General features: G+C 41.1%; 1 protein-coding gene across 2 annotated transcripts in view; it reads left to right on the top strand.

The window, feature by feature from the left end:
* Positions 1-1,884: 1,884 nt before the first annotated feature.
* Positions 1,885-14,724, top strand: part of LOC120560311 (spermatid perinuclear RNA-binding protein-like) — a 102,952-nt gene continuing 90,112 nt past the window's right edge. Inside the window, exon 1 of one of the 2 annotated variants that reach the window (XM_039802648.1) lies at positions 1,885-2,130. The gene's annotated coding sequence lies outside the window, so the exon portion shown is untranslated. The remainder of the gene's footprint in view (positions 2,131-14,724) is intronic. The other variant, XM_039802649.1, reaches the window with a different exon arrangement.

Genomic DNA, 14,724 nt, shown 5'->3' with positions numbered 1-14,724 from the left:
TTCACATGCTGGAAGTATACAAACATAATTAGACCGGTCACTTCACTGATCTCATACTTAACATAATCTGCTGTTCAAATTACAGTGGTGCAAAAATACATTATGAAGCACACACTATGACGCCAAAGATGGATGATGTGGCTTTCAAAATATATAATCAGTTTGTGGGGATAAAACATCCAGTCATGTCACATTTTCTGTGAATAATGTTGCATATTTTTACTTTGTAACTCAGTTTTTCACACGATATTTTGTTATGTGGAGTGAAATATGTGTCTCCACTTTGTGAACTGTGTGTCCAAGATGCTAAACCAGCCAGTTTGAGGAGCCACAGAGGTTTGAGTAGTTATTTTGCAGCATGCTGGTTTTGGCTGGACATAATTTAAAAGTAAACAGTGTGCAGACACGCGGGGTAATGGCACGGCAGTGTGCAAATTAGAGGCTGCGGATGGAACGTATACAGATCTGTCCTGCTGCCTCCAGTTAGCTACAGGCATTTAATCAGCTGAAGAGGAAAGTTTGTATACAGAGTAAAAATAGTTATGGATGATTATCCATTAATCTTGAGCTCAGTAGAGACTGCAAAACTGGCATTCTCAATATGGCTGCAATAAAGTTATGATTTTTGTGTCTATTTTCAGAACAATTTCAAAGAGTTCATCGAAATATATCAACTCGCACTGCAAGCAGGAAACAACCATCTCTTTGTGTTGTGCATAACATTATCACAAGTCTATTCAGTGCTTAATATATGGAAGCCCTGCAGGCCCAATTAAAATCTTAATATACAGTATGTGCAATAAAATTAGTATAAAAAGTATAAAGTATATTTACTTGTAGAGCTGATATATTTTGATTATTTGATGGATGGGAAAATATATCTGCAACTGTTTTGAAACTGTAATTTTTTTTTTCTAATGGAAACTGCCAAAAAGTCACTGGCTCTAATTTATCACACTTGACTTTATTCGTATCATTTTATTTGGGTTGTGGACTGTGAAATAAAACAATCAATTTGAATGAGTCAACTTGGGCTCTTTTGATGTGTATTACTATTTTCTGAGATGTTATTGATCAAAAAAAATTAATTGATAAATCAACAGCCTTGATCAACTGTGCTATTATGTAACTGAATTGCTTTTTTATTTATTAGATATAAGCTGTTACTTGTTTAACTTTTCAATTACATAGATTTTTTTATTGCAATTACAATTACGCTTGATGGTGTTTTAAGTCCCCAACGTCTCCTTCCAGGCAGCGCTGCGACCGTTGACTTCAAGGCATCTAACCCTAACCTTAACCCTAACCATAACCATAACCATAACCATAACCATTGCCTAATCAGTGTTTTAAGCCCCCAACGGGCAGCGCCTGGAAGGAGACGTTGGGGGCTTAAAACACATAAACTACAATAACAACTTTTACCCCCCCCAACCCCCGTCCCAGCCGACAAAAAAAATTCTCTCTTAACCTCTGTTGTACTATAACAGCTAAAAAACAAATGGCTAATTAAATTACAGTATCACATTACAGAATTACACAGGAAACAGAAAACAATGGCACCTCCAGCAAAGCACCTTTGCTGTCACCCTCCAAGACATGTCTCAGTCTTTTCCCCTTCTGGGGTTCACCACCTATTGAATTTTATGTATCCTGTCTCGCATGTACCCTCTTTAGAAGCTCCTCCGTCTCCTTTTTTATACTAATTAGGTAATTTAATATTTTTAGATAAAAACGTTAAAATTGTAAGCAATCTAGTAATAAAGAGAAACAAATATATACTATTATTGAGAACATACTTTAGGTTGGCATGTTTCTAAACTCTTAACGTGCCATCTTCTCATTAGACGATCTTCGTTTCGCATTAGCAGTTGGTAGGCGCATGCGCAGCCGCAACCTGCGCTGAGCGCTGACAGCAGGCTGGCCGGGAGACCGTTTGCTGCCGCCGTTGTTGTTGCCGCTTCCACTCCACGTTGTGAGTCTCGGATACGCTGACACCAGAACTGGACTTAATTTCTGTTACAGGAAACTCAAACAACAGCAACAAAGTGTTTTGTTTAAGGCTTTTTTTGGACACGCTGACCTCCGAGCTTCCTCCTCCTCCCGGTGGTGAACGGACTCTCGGTGAAGGTAACGTTAAGTGTCCGCTTTTTATGACAGTTTTCGGTGCGGGGGAAGAGAGGGATGAACGGGCGTGCTGTTTGTGTTGCTGTCCCGCTCGGCTCGGTTAACTTCCTCCTTCGTTTAGCTCAGCTTCAGGTCGGTCTTAGTGGATTTACTTAGCTAAGTCTTCGATGGTTAACGAGTAGACCACCAGAATAACGGCAAGTTTCCCACAGGCTGTCCGTTGAACCGTCCCTCCATACCCCGCGTGGAGCTCACTGGCCGTCCTAAACGTGGCTTTTTAACGTTTAAAGGGATACTAAATAATAAATACTTTCCCGCTACAACATATCATTTTCCTCCACACAAGAGCTGCTGTTACAGGTCGCCCAGGTCCTGTTACCAAAATGAAGTTCGCATTGTCTTAATTTGAAGTGCACCTGTTTGTAGTCCTTTAGAAGTACAGGTAACGGATGATGCACCTGCACACGGAATGACTTATCACATATAATCTTGCAGGTTTCGACCTCCACGGCTTGCCAGGGTTGAGTTTCATGTTTTAGTCAGTTAGGAGTGAGAAAATAACTTAATATTGATACATAGAAGTACAGTTTGGTGGTGTTTTTAGAGGACATTTACACCTCAGAAATGTGTGAGAAAAGAAATCTAAGACACTATTTGTTTGATAAGCTTACATTTCAGTGATTTGAAGTGAATCGCAGCAGTTAAAGGATAGGTTAAAGGATAGGTTCAAATTGTCCTAATGTAATATTCACATGTCCATATTTACAGAGATCCCCTCTTGATGTGAAAACACTGCAAACTAGTTAATTTCAAGCTAATATGAGGCTTCAGCAGTCAACTCAAATGGATGGATTCTGTCCCCATCTCTCCCACTGTATTCAAACTAAGAAGGGGATCCCCTCACCGCCAGTGTAGACAGAAGGAATGACTACAATAACTACTTCAATGTACACAATGGATATGTGAGTTTCGTATTGTATTAAGGTAGCCTTAGGAAAAGCTGACCTGAACCTACCAGGAGCATTAATGCTACTTTTGGGGATTGAACCTCAATACTTTAATTCTTGCCAACTGAAATAGCAAGTAAAGAAAACTGGCTTTGAATGTTTGATCAGATTTTGCCATCTTCTGTACTTATTCTGTGATCAGACAGTTTTAGATTTTAACCAAAATTGCCCATTTCAGACTGTATGTTATTGAGCCATTGTTGTGTTCATATTCCTAAAAGTAAGGAAACAGGAAAACAATATAATTATTTACAGAATTTCAATTCAATTTTATTTATAGTATCAAATCATAACAGAGTTATCTCGAGACACTTTACTTTAGACCACACTCTATAAATTCCAAAACCCCAACAATTACAGTAATTCCCTCAAGAGCAAGCATTAGCAGTGGCTATTGCGACAGTGGCAAGGAAAAACTCCCTTTTAGGAAGAAACCTTGGTAGGCGGTGTCTGACGGGGCCGGTTGGGGGTGTGATGAACAGTGGCAAATAATAGTCACAAAAAATTTCCTTGCAAAAACTGCGGTTTGTAATTTACGTCACTTCATAACGTTCCCATGGCAACGGGAAAATGGCTGCTCTTGTGTGAAGTAAACGCAACATTTTTCAACTTTCTGCTAAGATATATTATGTGACTTTTTTGCAACGAAAATGCGGAGATTATGAAATCATGCAAGCCCCACATATTTTGCGCGGAAATCGGCAAATTATGCGCCAAAAGTGCGGAGTATTTGAAAAAATGCGGCCCCCTCATAAATATGCGGAATTTGGCTGATTATGCATTGAATTATGCGATCGCATAATCGCGTTTTTCTGGAGGGCCTGAGTAATGTTAGACAGCCAGTCACAGACATTATGAGATCTTGGTAGAATGACGCTGCATGCTTATTGGCTCACTGACGCTGATGAGATTTGCTTTTTAGGTCTTGAAATTTAGTATTGAATGATGAGAACGAATGATGATACTCGATACTAACGAGGCAATTCGGTCGGTGCCTAAAAAGCGTTGAGTTTGGTACCCAGCCATAGTGAAGGGTTACGGTCCCTGTAAGTCGAGTCCAACAGCTTGTACAGCTGGCGTCAATCTCATCCTCACTGGCTGCCATTTTTTGTTGCCACTTTTCTCTTTGCTGAGTGAATCGGAGATGTGGGCAGTGGTTCAGAGGGTCTGGAACCAGGATATTTGATCAGCCCTAGTAGTGAAAATGTCAAAATGATATTGCTGTGACGCCGAGCTCAAAAGGGTCAAATGAGGATTAAATGATGGCAACTCTGGGAATGCAGAAGTTAGAGGCTCTCCTGTTGAGGTTGTACAGCTTGAGGGGTGGTTGGCAAAGAGACAAAATAGTTCAAGAGACCGTCCCATAACATAACTGTGTGCTCTGCTCAGGTGTCATCAAAACCCTCCTCCCCCCACCTGCTCCTGAAAAATCACCAGCTTAATGAGGGAAAGTATTTCAGGGTAGCGCTGTACTTGCTGTCGCATTAAAGCCCCTTTCCCGCTAACACCTACTAACATTTGGCTTTTGTCTTGATTGGGAAAGATTACAATTGTTTTTTATTCCTGGGACAAATTACTCTCACGGGTATTTATTAGGGTTGGGTACCAAAACCCGGTTCCACTATGGAACTGGTTGCTTTTAAAATGGCATATTTTCCCTCTGGGCTCACCAAAACGGACGTAAAAGCATATTAACCATTCACTGCACGTGATCGCTAGTAAACATATTACATCTTTGATGTCCTTTTTCAGTTTTTCAAGAATCGGTTTAGGAATTGGAATCGTTTTAAAAGTACCGGTTCGGCATCGGAATCGTAAAAATCCAAACGATACCCGACCCTAGTATTTATCGGCTTTAGCTCCGATTGCCGGTGATGGAAACATGACACCCAGGTGGACATGCTATGACGTGCTTTGCCACCTCCGTTGATAACTTCTGTGACTGTGGCCATTAGGGCTGGGTACCGAACGTCGATACTTTATGGCACCGAAAAAAAAAAAGCAAGAAAAATGATTTATCTTTTGATGCCAAATTTGGTTCCAAAAGCGTCTGTCTAACTTATCTGTCCTCTCTGCATATTGACACAGAGCGGAGCTCCAACCGACAACACACACACACACACACACACACACACACACACACACACACACACACGCACACACACACACACGCACACACACACGGAGAGGTGCGGACAGAGTAAACTGTCTGCAGTTTTGTTGAAGTCACAGAGAATCATGGCGATGCCAATAAAAATAAAAAAGTGTGGTTACAGTCAAAACTTCACGCAGACAGCGTTTGCTGCGATATGATATTAATGGCGAGCCGAAAGCGGTCGCGGTGCTGTTGGCGTTACACTTCCGCTTAGACAAGCAGGCACAACAGTGGTTTCTCTGCCCTGATGACTGACTGACAGGCTTAGGTTCCAAGGCAAGGCACTTTTAATAATGTTAATCTGAGTGAGCAGTTTTACCAGAATTTTTTTAATTTTGATAACTGTTTTGAGGTGGAAAATAGCAGCGCTCGAACATCGTTCCAAATTAGTTTCCACTGAGTTTGAAAGAAAGACTGAATAAGTAGACAAAAAGAAAAACTTTACATTTTCACTGGCCTTCATGCTGCTTAGTGTTTACTAACCCTGTTTAGCATTCTTTTGAGGGGGCATTTTCAGCCTTTTTAATTTTGACAGGACAGCTGAAGACATGAATGGGAAGAGAAAGGGGGGGAATGACATGCAGCAAAGGGCCACAGGTCGGAGTTCAACCCGGGCCAGCTGCGTCGAGGAGTAAACCTCTATATATGGGCGCCCGCTCTACCAACTGAGCTATCTGGGCGCCCTCCCACATATTCTTTCAAAACATATTTGCTCATTTTGGTGGAAAAGGGTTATAAAGCTGCTTCTGTATTTGTTTGAAGTTGATAAACACTCACCAGTGCAGGTCTGAGCCGCGGCCCGGTGTGTAAGCAGAGCGAGCCCCCAGCCTCGGAGCAGGTGGCTGCTCTCAGCTGGAGGAATGTAAATAGAAACGGTAACCGGAGCCTAATGTTCATCCATGGCCGCTTCTGGACCGCCTGCAGCTAAAAGTGTTGAGTTGACGAGGATCATGCTGGAGCTGCTCCTTGTAAAGTGTGTGTGTGTGTGTGTGTGTGTGTGTGTGTGTGTGTGTGTGTGTGTGTGTGTGTGTGTGTGTGTGTGTGTGTGTGTGTGTGTGTGTGTGTTTTTGTTCTCAATTAGAGCTGTGTGTAAGGAATACACAAATGTTTTCTTAACAGTAAATCCTCAGCAAAGACTCTGACCAGTGTGAGTTAAGACCAGTGAGTTCAGGATGACCCTACAGTCACGGTAGCTACAAGAGACCGAGACAAAGTGACAGGCTACCATTCATTTTCAATGGGAGTTGCTTAGCTAGCGACAAGCGACGAGCTTGTCGGGGCCCACGAGCAAGGCGGGGGCCAAAATAGACAAGAAGTCTATTTTATGCAAATGCTGAGCGATGCAACAAAGCGACTGCCAATCGGAGAGAAGGAGTGTGAGGAGAGCGAGACGTATGTACGTTGGTTGCTCGAGTCGAAGAAAATCATTCAAGATGTAGGCTAGGCACGCCCAGGAACGCCCATCAAGCTAGCGCGTGTCGCTCTCTTTTGTAGCTAGTGTGACTGTAGGGTAACACTTTAAGCTACAACTCTGCAGAAGGGCTCGGATTATCAGGTTGTGTTACTTTCTTTGTTTTGTGTTTACTCACAATACGACAGTTGCGTAAAAAAAGCTCTCACCCTAATTGATCAACATGACCAAAAATGTTCCTGTTGTCCAATGGGTCCAGGCTAGAAATAATATGACTTTGATTGTTGATACCAATTAGCAATATACCATTTCACTATCTGATGTCCAGAGCCATTTATGGTCGTTTGAATAACTGTAATGCCAGAACAAATACTTGATTAATCTATTTGTCAGTTGACAGAAAATTGACTCAACGGGTATTTTGATGATTGATTAATCATTTCAAGTCATAGGACGACAGATGTTCACCAGCTGTGAGAGTTGGAAACAAATGACAGGTGGTCGATGGTCCTCACCATAATATGATCTATATTTGGCATGTGGTACAGAACGAGGCACAGTATCGGTTTGCATTTCTTTTTGCAGTATTGGCTTTTAAATTTAGATAGAAGGCCATTTTTCAATATAGCGTTACATCAGATTCATTGTTATTACTCTAGATTTATGAAATAGACCCAAAGTTTTAAATTAGCCTGAAAACATGGCAGCGTTTTCAGAGGAGGGCCATATTTTTTGTCCTGTTCTTTACCAACCCTATAGTTTATCAATCAATATGAGATATATAATGATAATTAATCTTTGATAATAAATGAACATGTTCCATTTTTTGACTCTTTGTCTGCCCCCCGTCAAGTAGCCCATTGACAGAAAATTTATTGACTAGCAATTTTGATCCTCGATTTATTGGTTTAAATCGATTTGTGATAGAAATAAAATGTCCTTATTCTGTGGTTCCAGCTTCTCATATGTGAATATTCATAGTTTCCTCTGTTTTCTATTGTGTTTGGATCTTGGGCTGTTGGTCGCACAAACAGACCACCAGTGTTTCCTCTATGTTTGCAAATTTAAATGTTAAATTATAAAGTTAGCTGGTGATTTCGTTGTTTGTATTCTTCACCTGCGAGCTAAATTGCACGTGGCTGTTGATTCGATAGCGATTGCTGAACGCTCACGTTTGTATTTTAGGTGCATTATTTACATGCTGAAGTAGTTGCACTGCATTAAGACAATGTAATTAATAGTGGGTTTATTGTTATTTGCTACAGAATGCTTAGCCTATATGTCAAGATCAAAGTTGGCCTATAAAGTAACTCAAAAAATACAGTTCAGTCAGAACTTAAAATATGCCTCATTGTGTGTGTGTGAATAGAGGTGAATAAATATATTTGTTTGTGTTGCAGCGAAGTGTCAGTTCCGTTTCATGGGGGCGGGGGGGGGGCGGGGGGGTGTTTCGGCGCTGCCCCCATGACTAAAAAAAATAAAAAATAAAAATCCTAAAGGAGACACAGCTGCACAGTGTGTTCAGTGGTGATTATCTGCAAATGTTAGCATGTTCACACACTAACCTAAGATGGTGAACCTGTTGGACAGCTGCATTGTCATAATGAGCATGTTAGCGTGCTGATTTTTTTAGCTCAAGGCCTTGCTGTGTCTAAGTGCAGCCTCACAGAGCTGCTGGCATGGCTGTAGACTCTTAGTTTGTTCCAATACCAAAGCAAAATATTGGTGTAGAAAACTGATAATGTACTGTACAGTTAGTCATTTTTCTCTGCAGGTTGTAATTTGTCCTGCTGAAAACTTTGATGCTGCCTGTGATGTATCAGCGGTGGTCATCTAATCAGGAGTCTTTAAACCATAATACAGTTTCTTTTAGTGGGTCTGCTTCATCTTTTCATATTGTTGAAGCATCGTGGTGAAGCTGTGCAGTTCTACACCCGTCGTTCTCTAACATGTCCGCTGTGACAGGTCGCTCTGGAGCACCGTCACATAGCTTTTTAAATCAAACCCCGGCTGGTACTCATGGCAGAGCTATCGCCACTAAGTGAATATGTCGGGGGTTGATATTCCCTGTTGATACTCTTCAACTTTCATGATGAGAAACTTCTGAGTTTTTCCATATATTTTGGGTCTTTTCGGCATTGAGAACCTTTTAAAACACATGTTTAGGATTACGGGAATCGTCACGTGTGGTCATTCCAAAACCGTGTTCTTTAATCTGCTGCTATAACAACAGATAACTTAGCTGCAGAAAGTTGCTCCCATACAGATACAAGAGCATTAGTGACTAATAGGGTTGCAAAATTCCAGGAATTTTCAAAGTTGGAAACTTTCCATGGGAATTAACAGGGATATTTTTAATATTGCTTGTTATAATACTGTTAGTCTATAACAGGGAACTTAAATGTTTTTTTACCATAGTAAATCAAAATTTAGCTAAACTTCCCATGGAAAGCAAAATATTTATAATAAAAATATCCAGTTTATTCCCATTAATTCCCCTTTATTCCCGTTAATTCCCATGAAAGTTTCCAAATAGAAATGTTTCCAAAATTCCACAGCTAAACTTTCCATGAAAAGTTTCTGGAAATTTACCAGAAAATGTCTGCCCCTTTGCAACCCTAGTGACTAATGTCCAACACTGATGTTGGGGGATCAGGTCTGGCTCACAGTTGGTGTCCTAGTTCATCCCAAAGGTGTTGGACGGGGTCTCATCAAGCAAAAATGCCAAATATTTTCTGGCTTCTCAACTGTGAGAATTTGCTGATTTGTTTCTGTTTTTTTTTATAATTTAAAATAGAATGTCTTTGGGGTTTAGACTGTTGGTCCTAACTGCTCAAAATGACCAAACTGTGTTCCTAGAAGGACATTTCACTTAACAAAACTGACTCAATATTTGTTTATTTATTATTTATTTACATTTTATATGTAATTCAAACTGAGATTTCCTATCTTTGAATAAGATCATCTCATTCCTCAGAAACAGGATTTAGACCATTGTGTGTTACTGAATCGATCTACGTGAATCAGACTTAGATGCTTTTACTGCCTTTTGGCAGAGTGACCCGGCGTAGACATATAGAGAAACTCTGGCATCTGTTGCCATCTTTAAAGTGACACATAACCGCAAAATGAACGAATAATGCAAAGGAAATCATCTGGCAAACATTTTCACATATACAAATTTTTTCTTTTGTTTTTGTTTCTGTAGTCAACATCATTAGCTTGACCACACAACTGCACAATATCGACCACCCCCCCCCCCCCACCCCCGTGTATAACAGTGCACCCACATTAATTATGAATTGAGATTAATATTTAGCGATAGCTACATCAGCATATTGTTTACTCATCCTGCTGCCAAGACCGAGCATCAAACTCTGGTTTCCTCTCATGCGTTGGCTCGACGGCAGTGAGTAGCTGCATCTCTTGAGTGTAACTGAACAGCTCTGTTGAAGTGAAACCTGAGCAGAGAGGTTCCTGTTGCAGTCAGCTCCATCTGCTCTTATTTCAGCTACACGTTCCTAGGGGTGGGGGGGAAAAATCGATACAGCCTAGTATCGCGATATTTTTCGTGGCAATACTGTATCGATACACAGATGCCAAGTATCGATCTTTTATGATAAATTGGTTGGTCTGTCTGCTTGACCATACCATTTTGCACCAATACAATTGAAGTGAGATGAACAGACAGAGAAATGTATATCTTTAGATAAAACAGATGTTGATAAAATTTTCCTTTGGGGACGTCATTTGAAATTGGGAAAAATTTGAAGTTGGGAAAAAAGGTAATACATTGCAATATATCGCAGAATACTGCAATATGTTTGAAATCGCAATAATATCGTAACGTGACATAGGTATCGTGATGATATCGTATCGTGAGGCCTCTGGTGATTCCCACCCCTACACGTTCCCCCTTATTTCACCCACCTAAATAGTCTGGAGAGCTCAACTCATCGTGCACCGTTAACCTCAGAAAGTAGCCTTGTTTTAGAGTGATGACAGAAGAGAAGGCGTCAGATCTGAAGCAGCCATCTCTCTGACTCTCCCCGGATGAAATGAATACCTCATCATCCGGGACACAGTGTTTTTTCTGACAGTCCCCGAGGACGTCTCTTCTCCTGAGCAGTTAGATGTCCTTTGAAAACAGAAACCCTGCAGCACTCTGGATGCTCAAACCGTGCGAGCTGCCAGTCGGCTGCTTCTGCCAGCACTGGGGCTCCTTTACCAAACCCCTCATGGACTTCCATCATAGGGACATCAGCTCAAATGCTATGTTTTCTTTTTACCTTTTAAGACATTTCTATTTAAGCTTTCCCCTTTTTTATTTTTACTAGTTTACTTAAAACGGAAAAATCTCATTTGATGTTTTGCAAATCAGTGGAGTTAGTTTAAAGGTTGTTTAATGAATGAATTAGCAGACTGAATCCCTACATAAAGGCAACGAGTGGTTTGAAACGCTGCACTCATCCCTGGGTAAAGAATAGTGTTAATGTTAAGAGGTTTGTTGAGGGATGCACCAATCCAACGTTTTTTTTTTATTTTATTTTATTTATTTTTTAAATCAACTCCCATATTTCAACTCAATGTAGTACCAATCTGATACCAGTGCTCTTTTCCCCCCAAATGTATTATAATCTGTACTCCTTACCCTGCGACACTTTTTGAAATATTTTTTTATGTTAAAGGAACACGCCGACTTATTGGGAATTTAGCTTATTCACGAGTCAGACGAGTCGATACATACCCTTCTCATCTCTGTGCGTGCTGTAAAGGTGTCTGACGGCTCCAGACTTTTTGTAGAGTCACAGCGTGTACAAAAAACAACGTTACATGAGACACAGCCATCTTCTAACCGCAAACAAACCGGGAACTATGTTCTCATGAACTTCCCGGAAGAATATAGTACTTGGGCGGAGTGATATGCTCGCAGCAAGCCTGTCTGAGTATATAGTTCCCGGTTTGTTTACTGTTAGAAGATGGCTGTGTCTCATGTTATGTTGTTTTTTGCCCACGCTGTGACTCTAAATCACAACATGTAAATAGGAACATGTTGGGGCGGTATTTTTTGTCACTTTTGTCACAATTCGGAGCAGTAGGCTAGTTGGAACCAGTTACCTGCAGGATCTGTGCTGGGCTAAGCTAATGCTGGAGCCGTCAGACAGCGTTACAGCACGCACAGAGATGAGAAGGGTATGTATCGACTTGTCTTACTCTGGGGGTTACAGTGAATAAGCTAAATTCCCAATAAGTCAGCGTGTTCCTTTAAGTAAAACAAGGCTAGCTTTAGCTGTGACACTAGTTGGTGGCCCGTCATGGTTAAATGAATGCAAGTGATCGCATAAACACTGAATTATATAACCACATTGATAAAGAAACTTGGATCGGTCATATCATGGCTGATAACTCCTGATCCACTTAATCAGGTCGGTAATGGCGCCAGCACCAATCTAAAGCCCTGCACAGAGATGTATATATTTTTAATACTAAGAAAGAGGATTGTGATCAGGGCTTTAAATTGACACCTACCAACCCGCCAAATGCCGGTAAAAATTAACTTTGGTTGGTATAACATTGTAAAGTTACTAGCCAATTTGGCCGGTGATGAATGAAGCGAAGCGTGTGTTTAAATCGGCCGGCTGTGGAAATGATCCGACAAGTCAGTGTTTACAGATTGGTCTGTTTTCCGGCAAGAAATTTGGGCGGTTTGGTGTGTGTCTTTGGCTTGGAAACGAAGGGAACGGCGTGAAACAAACCAGAGGAGCTGAAATGAAGTAGTAAAGTTAGGGAAAAAACATAAATATAAATGTTTAAATTTTATCTACCAACCATCAACCAAAACACAGTTTTAAAGAAACGTGGATGCTTGAATGTATTCAACATCACTCAAAAGTTTTATTTTTCCTGGGGAAAAATTGGCTTGTGGAGAATCTGATTGGCTGGTAACTTTTAAAAATGTACTAGCCATGTTGGCTGGTGATTACAAAAGTTAATTGAAAGGCCCTGATTGTGATTATAAATAGAGGAATATTTTCATTTCTGTAACTTTATTGTGGTTTTGAATGTAAGGTTCCATAAGGTACATCTCATGTTAAACCTTTTAAGCCTTTCAGTTACAGTTGGTTGTGTTGTCCTGTTTCTCCTGCCGGGTGAGCCTCACTCTGACTCTATCTGGCGCTGACCTGATTGTTGTCAGCACGCACCAGGCTGCCGTTGCTCCCCTTAAGATCTCCCTCACGTATCCTTAAATGCTGCGCAGCTCGCGGAGGACGACTGCTGCTCGTTTGAGGCTTGAAAAAGATCCACAGAGAGGCAGAGCACTTTGCCGTCCAATTAAAATGTACTACACAGGCATTTCTGCTCTGGTAGCATTCAGCCAGCTCCCCCAGGTGAAGGACAGCTCGTGCAGCCTCACAAGTTGCATAAAGAATGGATTTCAGAGTTAGACTGATATAATTGCAATCAAAAATACTAAAGATGTGTTTGAGGTCATTTAGAAACAGTGGCCCTCATTTATGAAACGTGCGTACGGGGGGGCGGAGAACACGCCCTATCCCTCAGCTGTTGCCTCGTTCTGACTCATGAAAAAAAACACGAGTAAAATAAAAGACACTGCATAAACTCCGCTACCGTGTGTTTATTTAAATATAAGTACACCTACATGTAGGCCTAAGAGATTGCAATAGAAGCCTGTATATTACTAGTAGGACTATAGAAAATGTGTCAAGGATGTATAAATTAAATAGGATAAACTTCAGCTGGAGTCCGATTTACTACGGCAACACTGTTGACCGCATCAGTGATCTCTTTCCATTCCGCATTCTTTCTACAGCCTTTAATACCAGTTTTCAGGCTGCCAAATAGTATACACGTTAGTGCAAATGAATCTGAGATATCAGGGTTTCAATCTCCACCTCTGAAAAGTGCCGCTTCTCAGCCGGATTACATCTCGCCAGGTCGTAAATTGTAGGGGCGAGGCCTCAAAACCGAGAATATATTGGGGCGTGATATTTAAAGGACGATCGTTTCCAGCCGCTGCATTTATCAATGTACGACCATTCTTACGCTCTGATTGGTGTGATACGAACGTTTCATGAATCCCACGTGAAGCCTGTCGTAAGATGATTTCTGCGCTCATATCTGCGCTGGTTTCTACGTTAGGTTGATAAATGAGGGCCAGTGTCTCTATTACAAAGAGTTTATTTTCACACCGTAAAATGTCCCGCTGAGTACAGATCTTGGTCACGGTTCTTGAATAACTAAAGTGAACCTTATCAAAAGTAGGGGTGGTACGGTAGTGCCCACTTTCGACACCTATGTTAAAACACTTACTGGAAATGACGAGCGGGATGGGCGTGACAAACGCAACCCATGGCAGCTGATTGGACGATTGCGTCACATGGGTCTGGCTGGTCCCAAATTTCAAAACAGACTGTCATGGTGGCTCGTTCAGAATACGATCTCATATTGTACTAAAATAGTTCACCGAAACGTGAGTTCTGAAAACATTTTAAGCGAGAAATAGGCCATGCAGTTGCTGAATCTGTCTTCATTTCAGATCGACAATTTAAAAGATTTTCGTCAGATTTTGAGAGACATCGAGCCGACCGCTCCTCAAGTGGAGTGGGGTGCCGCTGCAGGTCACGTCACGTCACATGCAGAAATGTCAAGTGGGAGAGAGGCTGCCCAGAGCTGGAGGATGCGCCAGCGTCGTTTATAGTCTGGTGTGTGGGAACATTTTGGATTTCACAATACCTATGATGAAATAAAACAATATAGAACTGCCACTGTGTGCACGTTTTGTGCAACATGCATTCAATATGCTAATTTTAGCTATATGCTGAAGTATATTCTGGAGTGATAAAGAAAAAATAAGAACCGTACTGAACCGAAAACCGTGACCCTTAAACCGTGATACGAACCGAACCGTGGGTTTTGTGAACCGTACCACCCCTAATCAAAAGACTATCTTATGTGTTTATCTAAACCAAATCTGCTAATATATAGTATCAAATTTATAAAAA

Source organism: Perca fluviatilis, chromosome 6 (assembly GCF_010015445.1).
Source record: "Perca fluviatilis chromosome 6, GENO_Pfluv_1.0, whole genome shotgun sequence".
Classification (NCBI taxonomy): Eukaryota; Metazoa; Chordata; class Actinopteri; order Perciformes; family Percidae; genus Perca; species Perca fluviatilis.
The sequence above is the reverse complement of the archived record's forward strand: the minus strand, read 5'-3'. Positions and strand labels throughout refer to the sequence as shown.